Genomic DNA, 19,199 nt, shown 5'->3' on the forward strand with positions numbered 1-19,199 from the left:
TCAGGGCTGGGTGGGGAGCGGCTGCGCTCTGCAAGGGGCCCTGGAGAGAAGGCGAGTCCCTTCCCCTTGCAGGGGGCCAGGAGAGCAGCCGAGCTCGTCCACCCCATGAACAATCAGTGCCCACCCAAGCGACGACCCTCTCCAAGAAACTCCGAGGCGTATTCGAAGAAAAAATAACTTAAAAACAAACAAACAAACAGAAAACCAGAAATCTCCCGGCCCAGAGTTTGCCCCAGGCCCCAAAAGCGTCGCCTTCCGTCCTGTTGCTGCTGCTGTGCGGGGTCTGGGGGAGGTCCGGGCACCCCCGGGGTCTCTCTGGCTCGTCCAGGGCCAAACCTGCGGATTCTGCTCCTGGAGGCTCCAAGCCAGGGCGACCCAAGGCTAGGACTGTCTAGAGCCCTGGGGCACCTCGGGGTCCCCGGGAACGACCCCCGAAGGCGCGGGGCCTTTTGCAGAGCCGCTGCAACCGAACCTGACTCCAGGGCGCACCAGGGCGCACCAGGGTGCACCGGGACGCACCAGGGCGCACAGGGGCGCAAGGATCACCCCGGTTGCAAGGACAACGAGTGAAACTTGGTAGAAACTTTCAGCTTCTGCTAGTCTCGAACTCTAAAGAAAATTCCCTCTGCGGAAGAGGGGACCTGGATCCCTAAGAGTCACCGAGGAAACAAACCCACCCGGGGCCTCACTTTTCCGTGCGCCCTAGGCTGCACCGCAGCGCTGGGAGCCAAGAAAAACCAAGTTGCTGTTCCCCATTCCGGGTGGCGCCGAGCGCGATCAGCAGCCAAAGGGGTGACACTTGAAACAAGAAGTTCACTTTTCTTTTTCTTAATATCGATTTATTGCTTTTGAATAAAGAGTTTCATAGGAACCGTCTGGCCCAGTGGAGGAAGCCACAAAACAGCCCCGACGTGGCACCCGAGAATAGAAACGCAGGGACCGGCCTCTGACCTGGCTCCGTGGCTTAGTTGGTTAAAGCGCCTGTCTAGTAAACAGGAGATCCTGGGTTCGAATCCCAGCGGGGCCTTGTTCAAGAGGTTCTTTTGAAAGACTACTTGCTCTAAGGAGTGCGCTCCTTCCTTAATGATTCCTTTTACTTTTATCTTTACATTTTACATATATTGCATGCATATATATTAGATATACAGATATATGTGAATAACAGTCCCTCCCTCTATTCTGGGGTTCTTGCCACTCTCCCACTTGGGCCTACCAGGTAGTAGCCAATACTTTCTGAAATAAAGTACAAGTCGTTTTAATTCATCTTTGCAAAGCAGGAACTTGGCAATCGAGAAAACAAAGATCAAGTCAGTTGAGTTCATATACCACTAACATCTTGGTGTACCTTGGAGGGAAAAAATCAAACCCCCTATATCGCCTTACAAACTTCCTCGCAACATTATTTGGGATATTCTACTCCTAGTTTCATAGAAATATGATCATAAAAAGCTCTGTATCTATAGAGAGGATGGGCTAGGGTTTTATCATACAAGGCTCACCTCTGCCTGGAGATTCTAATTCAACTGCAGAGCTGAGGTGGAAACTCATGTATTTGACTAAGGAAATTGGTGAGTGCCAATGTCTATGGATTACACCAGAACCTGTCAGATGATGTCTCAGACCCAAAGCAAAATAAACATGTGAATTCCTTATACAAAACAAAGGTACCAATAAAGAGAATAAAAATAGAGTTTTTCCTTCTGCTATCCATCTCTGTCATGGTTTTCACATTTTTTTTATTATTTCATCTCATTCTTATTCAAAAAATAAGATTATAAAGTATCCGCATAGATTTTCCTGATCCTCTTTATATTGCTGGAGAATTTTGTTTTGTTTAATCTGGAACGCTTCACAAATTTGCATGTCATCCTTGCGCAGAGGCCATGCTAATCTTCTCTGTATTGTTCCACTTTTAGTATATGTGCTGCCAAAGCGAGCACTGGAGAATATTTTTTTTATTAATATCTTTAAACACCTTGATTATAAATATGATTGTTGTTGGTTTTCCGTCATGGAAAGCGCACCCCCCTTCACCAGTGCAACATTCCCATCACCAAATCTCCCTCCTCCCTACCCACGCCCACCTGTACTCTAGACAAGCTTTCCATTTCCCTCATTCAATCACATTGTTAGGATAGTTCTCAGTGTAGTTATTTTTCTAACTGCACTCACACTCATTGTGGTGAGCTTCATGTCGTGAGCTGGACCTTTCAGCCCTCCTCTCTTTGTCTCTGAGGATTATTGCAAAAATGTCTTTTATTTTTCTTAAAACCCATAGATGAGGGAGACTATTCTGCGTCTATCTCTCTCCCTCTGCTGCAGAATCTTCATTTAAGTCAGCATAAGTTAGAACAAGAAAAACCCTACACAGATATCACTCCCTCAGGCACCTGACAGCTCAAATTCAGAACCACAATCACCTTTGAATTCCAAGGAACTGACTTGCCAAAGCTGCTGGGATTCTAGGATTGAACTCCAAACCTTGACAGCTAGACTCTTACATCCTCCCAACTGGACGATAGTACCATCTGATTGGTGCTTTTTGACATTTACGATTCAGTATTTGGATTATTTTCAGCTCTTCTTTCTCAAAATGACTCCAATTTTAAAGTTAATGTCTAATCCTCTATACATACCCATCCAGAAAAGTTTGGGTTCTATCATCTCGAGACTTTCTGTGATTATGATTCAAAAGTAAAAAGAAAAGAAAAACAGGCACTCAGAAGTGAAATCTTGTAGCACAGTAAATCTTGGGAAGTGTCTGCCAGCATGGGGAAGGCCTCTTTAACCACGCCTAGGAGGGGTGCGGGGCTTGGGTCACCCCAGCACCCTTCCACCTCCTCCCTCTGGAACTCCAGGACCACCCCTGGGCTACATGCCCTAGGGGAGGGGGCAGCGAGGTGGGTCCCGAAGAGGAGTTTAAAGGGTACCCCAGGTTCTCCTCAATTCCCACCCGGCTTCGGAGGGAGGGTTTGGGTGGGGTGGTGAGCTTTCGGGCTTCCAGCTCTTGAAGGATCTCTTTCCTTCCTAGGACTGTTTGCCAGTACAGGGAATGGCAGCACAAGGGCACAAGAGGCGCTGGCTTCATGAAGACATAGGCACCTTTCCTTCCTACACCTGTTCATTCTGAAACCGCGCGGAGGCGGTTGGTATCCATACAATTATATGGATACCAGTGCGTTTCACCTGTTTGTCATACACAGAATGTCTATGTTGTATACTTTCTTTCTCTCCTTGGCTCACCACCCAAAAGCTCATTTTTAGTCCTTTACTCCCTCACTCCCAATGCCTATTATCCCACATTTAACCGTTTTCCCCTAGTTCTTGGCTCTCCATGAAGCACATTATTATCCCCACCCAAGCTAGCTGCCAACCAGCTACCAAAGTGGAAAAATAGACTCTCAGGCTGAGAGGAAACCAGTACTCTGTTCCTACTTATCTACTCTTAGCAGCCGCCTGTCCTCCACCTTCCTTCACTGTGTAACTGTGGTTGCTACTATACTTGGTTTCTGCTTAGTTCCCACTTAAAGGCATTTTCCGATATGGAACTGCTAGGAGTCATTTTGCAGACTCCAGAAGGCCAAATCATCTACAGAAACAACCACAATGGTCTACAACATCACCAGGAGGCAAAGCTCTACCAGGGCAGACCCTGCCATTACCCTGGCATTGACTTTACTCCAAGGAGTGTTCCCTTGACACACAGCTGTCTCAGCGACAGCAGCAACATGCTTGCAGGGCAGGTGATGATGAGGTGAAACTGGAGGAGGCTCCACATCCTGACTTCGATGAAACATAGAAACCAGAATCCTCGCACAGAAACCAGAATCTTTAATTACATAAACTGGACAACAACAACAGCTAATGTGTGAAAAAAAAAATTAGCCGTGACCACAGAGAATGAATCAGGGGTTGGACAACCTAGGATGCCTGGAGCCCAGAGTCGGTCTTATGCCAGAGAACTTTAGGGATAAGGTCTCTTTGTATTTAGGACAAGTTTTTTTTTTTTTTTCCATTTTACCCATATTTTTCTGGGTCAATGCAAACAACAACACTTGCCACTCTCACACCTTTATTACTGCATTTTTTAAAACCTTATCCTTTAAAAAAAAGAGCTTACTAAAGTTTCTGCTGGTGCTTCAATGAATTCATTGTGAGCCAATAGTTTTCAAAAATATTCTTTCCTTTCTCTTCCATCTCTAGTTTTTCTTTCAACTTTCTATTTTCTTAAAAAAAACATGTTGCTTTTGGTCTTCCTAAAAATGTATTATTATTAGTTATGTCAACTATGTAATGCATTTTATTTAATTAAATTTAAAAAAAATGACCCGGAGAGATAGCACAGCGGTGTTTGCCTTGCAAGCAGCCGATTCAGGACCAAAGGTGGTTGGTTCGAATCCCGGTGTCCCATATGGTCCCCGTGCCTGCCAGGAGCTATTTCTGAGCAGACAGCCAGGAGTAACCCCTGAGCACTGCTGGGTGTGGCCCAAAAACCAAAAAAAAAAAATAATAATAATAAAAAAAATATGGAGAGCCTGTCTAGAGTACAGGCGGGGAACGGGTGAGTAGAAGGGAGACTTGGGACATTGGTGATGGGAATGTTGCACTGGTGATGGGTGGTGTTCTTTACATGACTGAAACCCAAACACAATCATGTATGTAATTAAGGTGTTTAAATAAATTTAAAAAAAAAGAAAAATAAATAAATAAAATAAATAAATAAAAAAAAGAGTAAATCTTGAAATGGCCAGGGAGAATTTAGGATTAGAAATTGTATCAACTGGTGTTTTAGAATTCAGCTGCTGATCTTGATTCTAAACTCCCGAAAGATTAGGAATTAATATTTTAGAAATAAGGGGACCACAGAATGGTTATTTGTTAACCCCACTTACACCAAACGCTAACCCCAAGCACACCAAAATGAGCATGTTTCTGAATATATTGAAAACGTGATGTTTGGCACTTTGGATGTGGCTTAGTGATATCATGCATCCTTTGGAAACTGAAAGTCCTGAGTTTGAAATCCATTTCTGGGGCTCTTTTTTTCCTTGTCAGCAAAATGTAATCATAGATACTTTCTGTCACGTACAACACGGCTCTGAGCTTTCTGCTCATGCGACCTAAGACACATTACAAGAAAGAAGATAGGAATAAGCTTATTCAACATGCTGACAACTTAATCAGCCTTTTCCTTCGGGCCCCAATTTCACAATACTGCTTAAAATACTAGAAAAAATGGAGGGAGGGGCCGGCGAGGTGGCGCTAGAGGTAAGGTGTCTGCCTTGCAAGCGCCAGCCAAGGAAGGACCGTGGTTCGATTCCCCAGCATCCCATATAGTCCCCCCAAGCCAGGGGCGATTTCTGAACACTTAACCAGGAGTAACCCCTGAGCATCAAACGGGTGTGGCCTGAAAAAAAAAAAAAAAAAACAAAAAAAAAGAAAGAAAGAAAGGAAGGCAGGAAGGCAGGAAGGAAGGAAAGAAAGAAAGAAAGAAAAATGGAGGAAAATAAAACCTACCTATGTATAATGATTTTAGGAGAAATATCCTAAGGACATCAGCCATGAGAAAAAGTGGAGGATTCCGGCTGACCCTAGGAAGCACCTTGAACTGCAATTCTTCAGAAGGCTTTAGATTCAAAACACAGTTGGAACAGAGCAGATGAGTCTGAATCAATCTTTATTTCTTTTCTTTTTTTTTCTTTTTTTTTTTTTTTTTTTTTTTTTGGTTTTTGGGCCACACCCGGCGGTGCTCAGGGGTTACTCCTGGCTGTCTGCTCAGAAATAGCTCCTGGCAGGCACAGGGGGTGGCTGGGTGGGGGGCCATATGGGACACCAGGCTTTGAACCAACCACCGTTGGTCCTTGATCGGCTGCTTGCAAGGCAAACACCGCTGTGCTATCTCTGTGGGCCCCACAATTTTTATTTCTAAAGTAAAAGCCTAAGGAAAGGAGAACCGAGGCAACTTAGCAAGCTCCAGAAATTCCATCCTGTTCTCCATCTAGGTTCATATAACTTCTCTCTTGCCCTTTTGGTTTTTCTCTAAAGACCAAGAAATGTTCTTGGGCATGGTGCATCCTGTGAGATTAGGTTCTAGCCATGATGGGAAGGAAAGAGCAAACGCCTGGTTCTCCAAGAGATCATGTGGGTCCCTTGGAGGCAATAGATGTTGATAACGATGTTATCTGGGAGCCTGAGTAAGGACAGTGCGTAAGGACTGAGTAGGACCAGAGATCATCTTTAGCATTCCAGAGGACCCATAAAGCCCACCAGGAGTGAGCCCTAAGCCAGGCGTGAGTTCTGAGTTCAAAAGAAAATAGATAAAAATTAAACAACAACCAAAACAACAACATTAACGTTATCTCAAGTTTTTCCAAACAACTGACCACTGCTAATCACTAACCCCTTTGATACCAGCTGACCCAGTGGCTGGATCCCCTTCTGACCAGTAACTTGTTAGTATTAAGATCCTCCCCGAAGTCCCAATTCTATATAAACCTACGTAAGCTCATCTTAGAGAAGGTTCTCCAAGTTGCTCTACTCACATCGACCAGCCAAGGATGGAATTTTGAGCAACTAGACTGGGATCCACGCTCAGATTCCGGTAAGTATGCTGCCAGGCGATGGCTTGCTGGGAGTCAGGGTATTATGGGTACTCCAGGGTAGGAGCATTGGGAAGGGAGTGACTGGACTCATCTGACTGTCTCAGGCCAACTGAGTCGGGTAACACTGAAAGGGGTTTCCAGGTTATTCGACAGGAGGGTGGGAGCAAGGAGTCGGCGAAGAATGGGTACTCAGACCTGACCCACTCAAGACTAGTTGGAACTGAGTTCAATTTATTGGGAGTTCTGCTTCATATTTAAGCAAAAACTGGTCAATAGTAGGAAGTTGGGTAGATCAAGCATGACATGTTTTTTGCTATAGAATAAACATTACATGTCAACAAATACAAGCCCATTGTCTATTAATGTTATACCAAGGAACTATTGTAAAACGAGGGCAGATGTAACTAAAAGACCAAACATTTTCATTGCCTGCACAGTACTAAATAACTGACAAAAACCATTATTGTTGAGTCTACCAGCTTGAGGAAAATATTATTGTAGATTCTTCCAGCAGCTTAAGGTCAGTAAGGTGCATTCCAGAAATTCTTGTTTTGATGCAAGGGACAAAGGCACACAGTTATTTTTCATGTACTCAGCATTGTTAGTTCTCATTATTCATTAATGTTTAAGAAGTTCATTGTTGCTATCCTGCCAAGCGCTAACCTAGGGCACAACTGGCCTTTTCTCAGTAGTGTCTGCAAGGACCAACCCCCTATTTCAGGGGGAGACTAAGCTTGAACCTCAGCAGTCCTGTTGGTAGTCAGCCATCAGGCCTATAGGCCAAGGGCTATGGCACCTGACTTTGCTGGCTTCTGGCTACTCAGGAATAACAGAGCATGGCCCCAGAGAGAGACGGACCTGAGTGTCTTAAAAACTCTTCCTTTTGAGAAAGGAACTCTCATTTACTGCTGGTAAGAATGTAGACTTATCCAGCCTTTTTGAAAAACAATATGAACATTTCTCAGAAAACTAGAAATTAAGCTCCATTTTGATTCAGCAATACCACTCCTGGGGATATACCCTCGGAACCCAAAAACACCATGCAGAAAAGCCCCCTGCATTCCTATATCCATTCCAGCACAATTTACAAATAGCTAAAATCATAAATAACCCAAGTTGTTTATGAGTAAACGGATAAGGAAACTGTGGTATATTTACACAATGGAATGTTACGCAGCTGTGAGGAAAAATGAAGTCATGAAATTTGCTTATATGTGGATGAATATAGAGTATTATACTGAGTGAAATGAGTCAGAGGAGAGGGATAGACATAACTTAATCTACTCATTTGTGGGATATATGAAAAATAAAAAAATAGTATGGCAGAAATGAAAGATAATATCTAGAGACAAAAGATGAGGGCCAGGAGAACTGGTACACGGTAAGAAGCTTGCCACAAAGAGCTGCGAGTGCATTTTGGGTAGAGAAGGGTCCATTATAACAATGATCGTTGGAAGTAATCACTCTGGACAAGACCTGGGTGCTGAAAGGTGATAAAGTGATATGAATGGTACCCCTTCATTAACAACAATGCAAACTACAGTGTCTAAAAGGGAAGAGAGAAAGAGAGAAGTAAAGAATCTGCCCCAGAGGCTGGCGGGGGGAGAGGGAGGTGTAATGGAAACTGGGGACATTGGTAGGAAATGTGCACTGGTGGTCTCAAACTCAATCATAACAATTTTGTAATCCTGAGAGGGTGTCATAAAGGGAGGGTGTTTGACTTGCATGCACCTGACCGGGTTTGATCCCTGACATCCCATATGGCCCCCCTACCCCCAGCACTGCCAGAAATGACCCTGAGCACAGAGCCAGGAGTAACCCCTCAGTATTACCAGGTGTGGCCCAAAATACTCAGAGACACGCCCCAAAACTCTCCCTTTTCTTCCCCTTACAGAGCCTGCTGCCCTAAATTGGTGAAGGAAAGGAGGTTTGGCTTGGAAGGACTCTGGGACATCAAGTCTAGGTAGGTTCTAAGGCATTAGCCTGAACCCCTTTAATCTTATAGTATGAGCTTTTGCCATTTGGGACACCTTTGGGTCCTTTGTGATATCAGGAGGTGTGTGATGAGGTTTATGAACCCTCAATGGACCCCTGGTGAGAGGATTTGTGTTTGGAAGATTCCTTTTATGCTGGGTTTCCACTTTTATTTTGACTGTCTGGCTAAATGTGGGGGTTCCTCAGGGTCCAGCCGCTGAGGTTGTCACTGCCTCTTTGCCAGGACACTTCAGGGAGTTCTCTGGATCCCCAGGAAAATGGGTGCAGAGTTTGGCAAATGACAGAGACATAATCAGTTGTTAGGGTGAATCATGATTGCATGTCTTTATTGAATGCTACAGGGATGTATTTAAACATGAATTTTACATGTGAGAAACCACCTACATCTGCTTTCCTGCAAGGTTAAAAAATTGTACTTTCGGGCCCGGAGAGATAGCACAGCGGTGCTTGCCTTGCAAGCAGCCGATCCAGGACCTAAGGTGGTTGGTTCGAATCCTGGTGTCCCATATGGTCCCCCGTGCCTGCCAGGAGCTATTTCTGAGCAGACAGCCAGGAGTAACCCCTGAGCACCGCCGGGTGTGGCCCAAAAACCAAAAAAATAAAAAAAAATTGTGCTTTCTTGTTAGCAACAAGCTTATCAGTACATACTGTTTGATCTATAACTTTCTTCACAACAGACAATTCGTGGGCCTTTAGTACAGGTTAAAAATCTTCTGAATGATAAGTTCCAATTAAAAGACTTAGGGGAGTTGAGCCAGAGGCTTCTCTGGTATCCAAGGGTAAATTTTAACATCTCAAAGTTTTTCACTCCTAGGCTGGACCCTGGGTGTCAATTCTGATATAAATGAAAAGATTAGCAAGCCTGATAGGTGTTCCATGAAGGACTCCTTTCATCTGAGTGACCAGATTGTTTAAAAATACAAAACATCTTTTAAAAGACTAACTTTACTTTGAGAATTACAAAGTTATTTTTATGTTTCTCTTGATGCTGATTTTTCCAGGTAAAGGGATATTGAATCAAGGCCATATTTGTGTATACTAATTTTTGTTTTCTGGAAGTAAATGCTCAACTATCTACATTCTTAGCACAGCAGCAGGGAGATTCTTAGTAGGCCAAATAAATGTTTACAGCTATTACTAAACTTGAGAAATACCACCCCTCACTTTTCATGAAAGCGACCTCTCTTTGAGGTCTTTTCTCAGCGCTGGGGGAGCCCAACGGGCCTTCCGATTTTTTTTTTTTTTTTTTTTTTTGTGGTTTTTGGGTCACACCCCGCAGTGCTCAGGGGTTATTCCTGGCTCCATGCTCAGAAATTGCTCCTGGCAGGCACGGGAGACCATATGGGACGCCGGGATTCGAACCGATGACCTTCTGCATGAAAGGCAAACGCCTTACCTCCATGCTATCTCTCCGGCCCCAGGCCTTCCGATTTTTAACTTTCCTTAAATTATGACTGCAGTATGAGGTGGGCTCCCAGCTGACTGGACTGCGCATAGCTCTGAGACTCCACACAAGATTCCGACCCTAATACTGTCTGTTCTGTGTGTGTACTTGAGTCTGGAGATAAGGCAGCCTCAAAAAGAGGCCTGTAATAAGGAACATGGTTTTACAATCAGAGTTATTTGGGTTAAATAACTTGCAAATGGGGCATGAGATACCTTATGTCTTGGCTTTTATGCTGTTTCCTGGGGAAGATTATTCTTAGCAATGATCTCAACAGAGGAGTGAAAGGCATTCTTTCTTTCCCTTAAAGTGAAACATAGGAAGTAAGAGCTGAAGTAGACAGGAATGTTACCCCCAAATGGAGAGCCTGCTGGCCCTCACACCCCCAATCACAACTTCAGTAAGAGGAGATGTAACAGACTTTCTCTACAAAACAGAGAGGAGGTTGTCGTGGTTTTCCATTGAATGGCAAAGAATTGCCTTTGAATTGTAAATATAAATTCTTTTAAATAGGGCCGGGCGGTGGCGCTGGAGGTAAGGTGCCTGCCTTGCCTGCGCTAACCTAGGACGGACCGCGGTTCGATCCCCCGGCGTCCCATATGGTCCCCCAAGAAGCCAGGAGCAACTTCTGAGCGTATAGCCAGGAGTAACCCCTGAGCCTCACAGGGTATGGCCCAAAAACCAAAAAAAAAAAAAAAAAATTCTTTTAAATACAAATACTACAGTATTTTTAGACAATCTTCTCTTTTTGGAGGAGGTCCTGACTAAATAAATAGCTCAGGGACCTACAATTCAAGTCATTATTTTATAATAGTGAATGATCTACTTCTTGTCTAACCAGCAATGAATTGTTTAGAAAACATCATTCAGACAGGAAATCAATTGGTGTTTTCTGGGCATGAAGTATCTTCATTAAAAGGGTAGTTATGAAAGGGAAATATAACTTAGAATGGAAGGTTAGATGAGGAGAAAAGGAGTTTTAATGGCCAACTGTTAATTATGAAAGTAAGAGCCACACTTCTGCGCACTAGAAGTCAATGGTTTTCTTGGGTACCACTAGATTTCTTGTCTCAATTCCAAATTTTGAACTCATTGCAAAGTTCCTAAAAGGGACTCTAAAATGAATAGACAGAGTTTTGCATTTGATCAACTAAATGCCCAAAAGCTTTCCAATTCACCAAAGTAAAATTAATATCCTGGGGCCAAACTGATAGTACAGTAGGTAAATTGTCTGCATACAGCGGACCTGATATAAATCCCCAGAATCCCAAGCAGTCCCCCTGTCTCACTGGGAGTGATCCATGAGCTCAGTGTCAGAATAAGGTCTGTGCACCATGGGTGTGCCCTCCCCCCCCACACAAAATTAAGCTCCCTCATTAACTGCACTAAGTTTTTTTGAGTCTTTATAAATTATATGCTCTACAATATTCTTTGTATAAATTACATAAAAAGTACTTCTCTGTTGGATCCCCACTGTGAATCTGTTTCCAAACCCATTGGCAGATGGAAAGCTATAGAGCAACTGTTCTGGGGATTGTACTAGAGGCAAAAGCATTTAAGACACATTGCAGAGATTGGGAAGGACAGCACAAAGAGAAGCATCATTATTGCCCCATCCCTCTGGGGCTTGACTTCAAGCCTTTCCTCTTCTCTCCAGAGAGCTCTGTTTAAGAGATAATAACTGTCAACCAAAAATCATCACTCACTGGGATGATACATAGACAGTCCTAATCCCCAGTGTTTATGTTTGGGTTCATCTGTTTGTTTGATTTTTTGGCCAGTCCCGGAAGTGTTCTCCATTTATTCCTGACTCTACACTCAGTAATCATTCCTGCCTGGCTCGGGGACCAGATGGGATGTAGGGGATTGAATTTAGGTCAGCCACACCAAGGCAAATGCCTGCATGTTGGATTATTGTTCAGCCCACTCCCCCAATACTTATGTTTAACTGCTCCCTGGCTCCTTGCATCCCTGGCTGCCCATCTCTAGTGTCCTGGGCTCTTGTCCTATATAAGCAAGATTAGAATGAAATAAAGGGTTTCTGATATCAGCCTTGAATTCATTTTTTCCCAGTCATCAGCTATGGGGAGCATCCTTGGTTCCAGTCCTCCAAGAAGTATGAATGTTGACCCTTGCCAGCTGACAGGGTTGGCACACTTGTCCAGATGTTAGGAACAACCTAATTGTTCATTGCATATATCTCTAAGGAACTGGAAGGACAACAAAAGAGGGTACCACTGTGTTCTTTTATCCCTTGGTATTTAGTTCTCACCCAGTGGTGCTCAGGAATTACTCCTAGACCTGAGCTCAAGGATCACTCCTGGCAGGACTTGAGAAAACATGTGTGTACCAAGGTTCAAACCCAAGTCTGTTGAGTGTGAGACTAGCAACCAATGCCAACCCGGACCCCTGTCTTCAATAGGTGGCTTCCACATGAGAAGTTCTCAAGAGGCAGAAAAATCCATTTTGAGGCAGCTGATCACAGTGTTTATATTCCACCTACTGTTGGCTTTTTTGAAGCAGAAAAGTGCATATTGGCTCATTGTAGAATGTTCAGAAAAATACAAGACAATTCTTGGGACAATCATAATGCAGCCCTGAAGGACCACCATTGCTTTAAATCCAGAAAAGGAGGGAGGTAGTTTATCTCAGTATGGGACAGCAGAAATCATGGACACCATCCCTCAAGGTGCCCAGACTTGTCTCATGAGATCTTGACTAATTCTAATTGGGACTCGCTCACAAATGGCAATCGGTGGAGCCTAAGTTGGTCTTGAAGTTGTAGCAACCACTTGCATCTTACTTTGGGTCTTGGTTGGACCTTGATTTTTCTCCCCAAGCTTGGGGTGATCCAGGTAGGAAAAACTAACTGAACTTGAGATGTTGGACCTGGAAACTTCAGCTACATTAGCTTGCAGTCTTGGCATTGCTGACCTATATCTTCAGTTCTTATTTTACGTTTCTTCACAAAACATATGCTCCTTAGGAATTTGGGGCTGACCCATCAAAAGAGACTCCTATCTTTCTGATCATAGTTTCTTAATGCTATTTGTTTTGTTTTGGGGTCACAACAGACTCTATGTTAGGGATCATTCCAGATGATGCCCAGGTCAACTGGTCAACCTTGTAAAGACCAGTGCCTTGACCTCTGTTCTATCTCTTTGACCCCCTGTTAATGCTATTTCTGTGTCATTTTAGAACTGGTAGTGTATGGTATGATTCTTGGACTTGACTGTGACCTCATGACTGCGGCTCCTCTTCTAGAGCTATTTTCAGGTGAAACATATAGACAGACTCCAAGCATGCCTCTAAGATAACGCATGCCCATGGGACATTCAATCTGGAATTACATGACAGTTGACAGTCAATAATGAGGCTGTGGATTCTCCCCTAGAAATCTGAACCCTTAAAAGACTTCAGTTGCTTCCCATGAGGGTAGCACCAGGCATCAGATGGGTGAATTGCTGATAACCAAAGTAAACCAGAACCACATACAGTCTTGAATGTTGAAGAATTTGGAAACTTCTTTTATACTAGTGATACCTGGGTGGAGATCTTTTCTACTCGATCCAAAAAAGCTCTGACTAGAACCAAATCTGTTATTAAATACAAACATTGGGTCTTCCAATTGCTTTCAGAGTGACAGTAGACTGGTGTTACCCAGAAAGTAAAGCAAGGCTGGACAGAGCAAATGGAAATTTCACACAACACCAAGACCTCACTCAACCAGAGAAAGTACAAAAGATGTAGTTAACTGCCAATCTGTGAGGACGCCAATGGCAATGGGAGAGGGTACTGCTGGCTGGCTTTCTCTGCATCAGGTCACCTCAGAAACACACTGCAGTGGGAACCAATTTCAAAATCAGCATGTAGGAGACTAATAGAATCTTTCGAGGATGGGGTTGGGGGTGGTGGGGGTGGAATCCTCAATCCACTTAGACAATAAAGCAAAAATTAAGATTTTGTACAACAACTAGACTGTGTTTTTCTCTTTCTAGGTCCTCTTGGCCAGTTGATAAACCCCTTCATCCCTTCAAGATCAAATTTTGGTAAAAATTTGGAGGAACCCTGGGCCATCAGAGCAGCAGAAGGAGAACTGGATAGGACCCTGTGACAGTGCTATTAATAGGCTCTTCCACTGGAAAGCTGACAGGCGTCTGGTCCTGGAGACACCATTCCAAAGTCAAGAAGGTGTCCCTGGAGACAGAACCAGAAGGCCTAGCTCCTCCCCAAGACACCTGGAGTTCTGAACCCATCGCCAGCTTGAAATGCCTCTTCAAGAGAAACCAGTCAGGCTCCTGATTCCCCTTTCCTTGCTCTTTCTATGTGCCGAGGAGGCCTTGGTGACTAATAATACCCTACTTCTAATCACTGACGCCATAGCCAACATGACCAATAGCTCTGTCGCCTGGATATGTCATCCAAGGGTATCTTCATATTATGATCCCGGGGATCCACTGGCTCACCCTGTCTTTGATCCCTCGGGCCTGTCCTTCTCCTGGCGTCATCCCAATGAAGTGACCAGGGTCATCTATCGAGTCAGAGTAGGCAGGTTCCTCTACGAAAAGGAACTCAACACCCCTTGTTTCTCCTTCCCAGTGACCAAAGAAAAAAACTCTAATACCGGTGCCGATATTTATATCATGAAACCAGAAGATGGGCAAACACTATCCATATGCAACCAAGGTCATGTTGTCATGTTGGAAGGTCATGTAAGGACCTGGGGTGAGAACGTAGCCATTAATATCACTGAGAAAAGGGACTTTATGTACTGTGCTCCAGAAGGTTATGTATTTATATGTGGCTACCTTAATATACCATGGGCATACAGTTGTCTTTCGGGTGCCACAGATAAGGGACAGTGTTTTCTGGCTACCCTAATCACCCCATTTTTCACAGGCACTGAAAAACACACGCATCTCTTGCAGGCTACAAACGATAATCCTTTCTTTTATGACGGTTCAGACAATAGAAATGGCTATTTCTTTGAGTATACATTAACACTTTGGGGAGGACTAGAAGTCAACAGAGAGAGGTTAGTTAACTTATCAAAGACCCTTCTCACTATTGCTAACGAAACAGCTTACTCTATGCCTTACATAAAGACTTACATAGCTGCCCAAATGAATATAGTCCTGCCTAATAGATTAGGTCAAGATTATTTTCTAGTAGAAAGAGCAGGGTTCTGCAGATATTGGCAGTCTAGTTGCTGTATCAATGTGCAATTTAGGAAAAATTAAAAAAAAAAGATAAATGGGGCCGGAGAGATAGCATGGAGGTAAGGCGTTTGCCTTTCATGCAGGAGGTCATCGGTTCAAATCCCGGCGCCCCATATGGTCCCCTGTGCTAGCCAGGAGCAATTTCTGAGCCTGGAGCCAGAAATAACCCCTGAGCACTGCCGGGTGTGACCCAAAAACCACAAAAAAAAAAAAAGATAAATAAAGCATATAAGTTACTGGCAGCCACAGTCTCTGGCCACAAATCACAATTTCCAGGTGAAGGGAACTGGGTGTTCACTGTTTTCTGGATTTCAGATGGGATTTAATCCTGCCAGATGCATGGTGAAGAGACCACAAGTTCTCCCATTGCATCCATCTCTTCCATTCTCTACTCCTTCTTACTCCTATTCAGCAGGAAATAACCAGAAAAGGTTTGACAAAAATGTAAAAATGTGCTGATCCTGGGAGGCAGAAGTGAACAAAACACTAGAAACTTCATCTTGTTCTTTACATATATACTTCTTAGGTTTTCTCACTTCCCCTTGGCTTTGTTTTGTCTCTTAATATTAAAGAGTATTATATATTCCCCTGCATTATATTTAATGTTAAGCTTAGCTCTGTGACATATGGAAGGTAAAGAACAAGCAACAGGCCTCCTGAGAGATCCTTGATCGACCAGAGGCAGGAGTTGTATTACAATGTTATCTCCAATAAACGTTCTTTTCTCTCAGCAATCCTTGTCTCTTGAGTATTGGGTTTTGTGTGTCCAGAATCATTCTGGGGTTCATTAGCAAGTGTTAGTTAAAAAAAAAAAACCTTTAATTTTTACTTTAATTTTTAAGACTAAAGCATGTCCATCCTCTGTATGAAAAAACAATTTACTTTTGGTAAGAGAACTTAGCTTCTAACTCCTTGTTTTCTTGTTTTCTTTCCTTGTCTGACCTTCCTCTATATCAGAAAAAAAAATATTGAGAAAGATGCCTAGCACCATAGATAGAAGTAGGAGATATTCCCTGGCAATAAGCCTGTATGGATGGACAACATTTGAGTTCAAATATTACCCTTTGAAGACTGGCGAAATGTGTCATTTCTTCCTTTATCAGACGACCAAAAGTTCTGTGGTGTCTACTTTCCTCTTCATTTTGAAAAACCCCTACTTAGAAGCTGCTGGCTAGAAGGCTGGAGACATAATACAGTGGGGTAGAATGTTTGCCTTGCACATGGTGAACCCAAGTTCAATTCCCAACACCTCTTATGGTAGGTGCCACTTCCCTGAGCACTACCAGTAGTGATCTCTGGAACTCAGAGTCAGGAGTAATCCCTGAACACTGCCAGATGTGCTCCCTTCCTAAAGGAAGCTGCTGTGTAGGGAATATGCCTCCCATTGGGGGAATCACATTACATGAAATCCCAAGCTAAAGTGAAAGACCAATGTAAAAACACTCAGCATGCTGTGGCCAGAGCGGTGGCGTGGAGCAGTAAGGTGTCTGCTCCATCCCCCAGCATCCCATTTAGTCCCCCAAGTCAGATCTATCTGGATTGTCTCTGGCTTTTTCCTCTATTCTCCAAGGCTGCACTTTCACATCAGATCCAAGTTTCTCAAGCTTTACGTTTTCTTTTATTGCTTCCCCCCTCTGCTTCTATCCAAAATAAATGCACACAAACCCATGGCAACATACCTACAAGCCTATTGTATAAGTCCATGTAAAGCAAGAAGAAATAAGGATGAGAATTTACTTGCTGAAAAATGGCCCAACTCCAGTAGCAAGCCCCAAAACAAAATGAGGCCCCTGATTCCATCTGGGTTGGCAATTCTGAGGCCTTCTCAGAATGGGGGTGATTGTGTGCAGGTTCCCCTTCTGGCCTGAAAGTACAACAGCCCCCCCCAGCCACACCCAATACCTTCCATAGAAATAGCCCAATTCCACAACTGAACCTTTATCAAACCGACCAGTCACCAAAATTTTCCAGATCTATAGATCCTGGTCCTCAGCATTTCATAGTAGTTTCAACTGAGTGGAATGACAGCAGATCCCTTGGGAAGGTTGCATAGAAGGCCAGAGAGCTCAGGGAACCCCAAAAGGAACAGAGAAACTCAACTGGTACCAATCAAGCCCAGTCAATCCTCAGACACTAATTTTAGTCACACCAAGGAGAGATAAAACAGTGATTACTAGTTGATCCTTAGTGATCTTTCTTTTTTTTCCCTCCCCATCCTTAGTGATCTTAATTTGGATGATTCCATTTCCTTTGTGTTGTATTTTCTCTTATTTGATCCTGGAGAAGTTGCTTTGTTTTGTTTTGTTGATAATTCCATTACCTATTTTAGTTGTCCCAAGCCATACAAAATGAATGATTGTGTGCCTGTTTTTATTATTTTTATTCATTTGTGCCTATTTTTAAGGTTAGGCTTGGGAGTGGGTGGGAAACTGGGTGCAGCATTGGAGGGAATGTTCCACTGGTGGTGGGAGTGATGTGGAGATACTGAATGCCAGAAACTACTGTCTTATGAACAACCTTGTAAACCATGGTGTTTAAATGAAGTATTTGAAAAATATAAATGAAAGAAAAAGTTGTTATAGTGAATCCAAGGCAGGGGAGAAGAGGTAATAGATAGGCCAAGCTTCTTTGAAACTTGAAACAAGAAAAAGAAAAGAAAAGAAAGGGAAAGGGAAAATAAGAGTCTTATTTTTTGCTACCTACAGATACTTTTGTATTGGAAGTTCTGTGTCAGTGAGCAGAGGGTGGAATTGGAAACAGAAAATCCACTGCTCATTGATTTTCTCTGCCCCCACCACCAACTGCCAGTGTAAACTTGAAGCAAACAGGGCAGTACATGAAGCCAATTCTTTCCCAGGTAAGAAAACAAGGGGGGAAGAGATCTTCCAAGAAACACCATGCAAAGGTCAAGGAAAAGAATCAGGGAGGAGAAAAGTAGAAATGGGTTGAGAAAGCACAGTTGGACGAGCTCCTGATTAAAAACCTCAAACAAAAACTTGGGCTGGACACATTTTGCTGGGTCTACGTAAACACCAATTGCCACCCACACCTTTTTACTGTATTTTTTTAACAGTCATCCTTTAAAAAAAAGTAAGAGGTTCCTGAACTTTCTGCTAGTGCTTGAATGAGTTCATTGGTGACACAATAATTTTCAAAAATATATTTGCCACTGAACATTTTCTTTCCTTTCTCTCCTATCTCTTTAGTTTTTCTTTCAATTTTCTATTTTTTTTAAATCATGTTGCATTTGGTCTCCCTGAAACAACTGTATTATGATTAGTTATGTCAACTATGTGATGTATTTTCATCATTAAAAAAAATTGGGGCTGGAGAGGTTGAACAGGAGTTGGGGAGGTAGTATAGAGTTAGGGGTGCTTGTTTTGGAAGCAACAGACCAGAGTTTGCTCCCTGGCACCCCACATGCTCAGCTCAACTCCAGAACCAGGATTAAACCCCTGAGTATCGTCCTCCTGTGTGACCCTCTGAGAACTCAGCTTTATCTCTCTCCAGTTTTCCCTGCCCTCAGCAACTTGGCTCAGCTGCTCTTTCCTGCGCAGCAAATTCAACCCTGCCTGCTTTGTGCAGCCAAGAACTTTCTAGAATTCCCATATTCAGTGATTGCCCCTGTAGCCTCACAAGCCACCTTTTTCTTTGAACTCTGTACATACAAGATTCCTCAACCCACCCCATCCCCTTGGAATAAGAAAATCCCAAAGGAAAGGCAGTTTAACAACTTTACCTGCTCCCTGCTTTTGCATTGTCTGGTAAAATAAATAATAACAATAACAATAATAATAATAATAATAATAATAATAATAATAACATGTGTTTTTATAGGACCGAAACCCAACTACAATCATGTTTGTAATCAAGGTGTTTAAATAAAGACATAAAATAATAATAATAATCACAAATGAGTCGTTTGAAGCTGGGGTCATT

At 43.2% G+C, this 19,199-nt stretch overlaps 2 non-coding genes across 2 annotated transcripts; one reads left to right on the forward strand and one right to left on the reverse strand.

Moving 5' to 3' along the window:
• Window positions 1–953: 953 nt before the first annotated feature.
• On the forward strand, window positions 954–1,027 carry TRNAT-AGU (transfer RNA threonine (anticodon AGU)). The gene has a single exon. It is a non-coding gene; the product is annotated as a tRNA-Thr (tRNA).
• Window positions 1,028–1,833: 806 nt separating this feature from the next.
• LOC125996719 (U6 spliceosomal RNA) lies at window positions 1,834–1,940 on the reverse strand. Its single transcript, XR_007491400.1, has one exon. It is a non-coding gene; the product is annotated as a U6 spliceosomal RNA (small nuclear RNA).
• Window positions 1,941–19,199: the final 17,259 nt, after the last annotated feature.

The sequence above is a fragment of the Suncus etruscus genome, chromosome 18, assembly GCF_024139225.1.
Source record: "Suncus etruscus isolate mSunEtr1 chromosome 18, mSunEtr1.pri.cur, whole genome shotgun sequence".
NCBI classification, from domain to species: Eukaryota; Metazoa; Chordata; class Mammalia; order Eulipotyphla; family Soricidae; genus Suncus; species Suncus etruscus.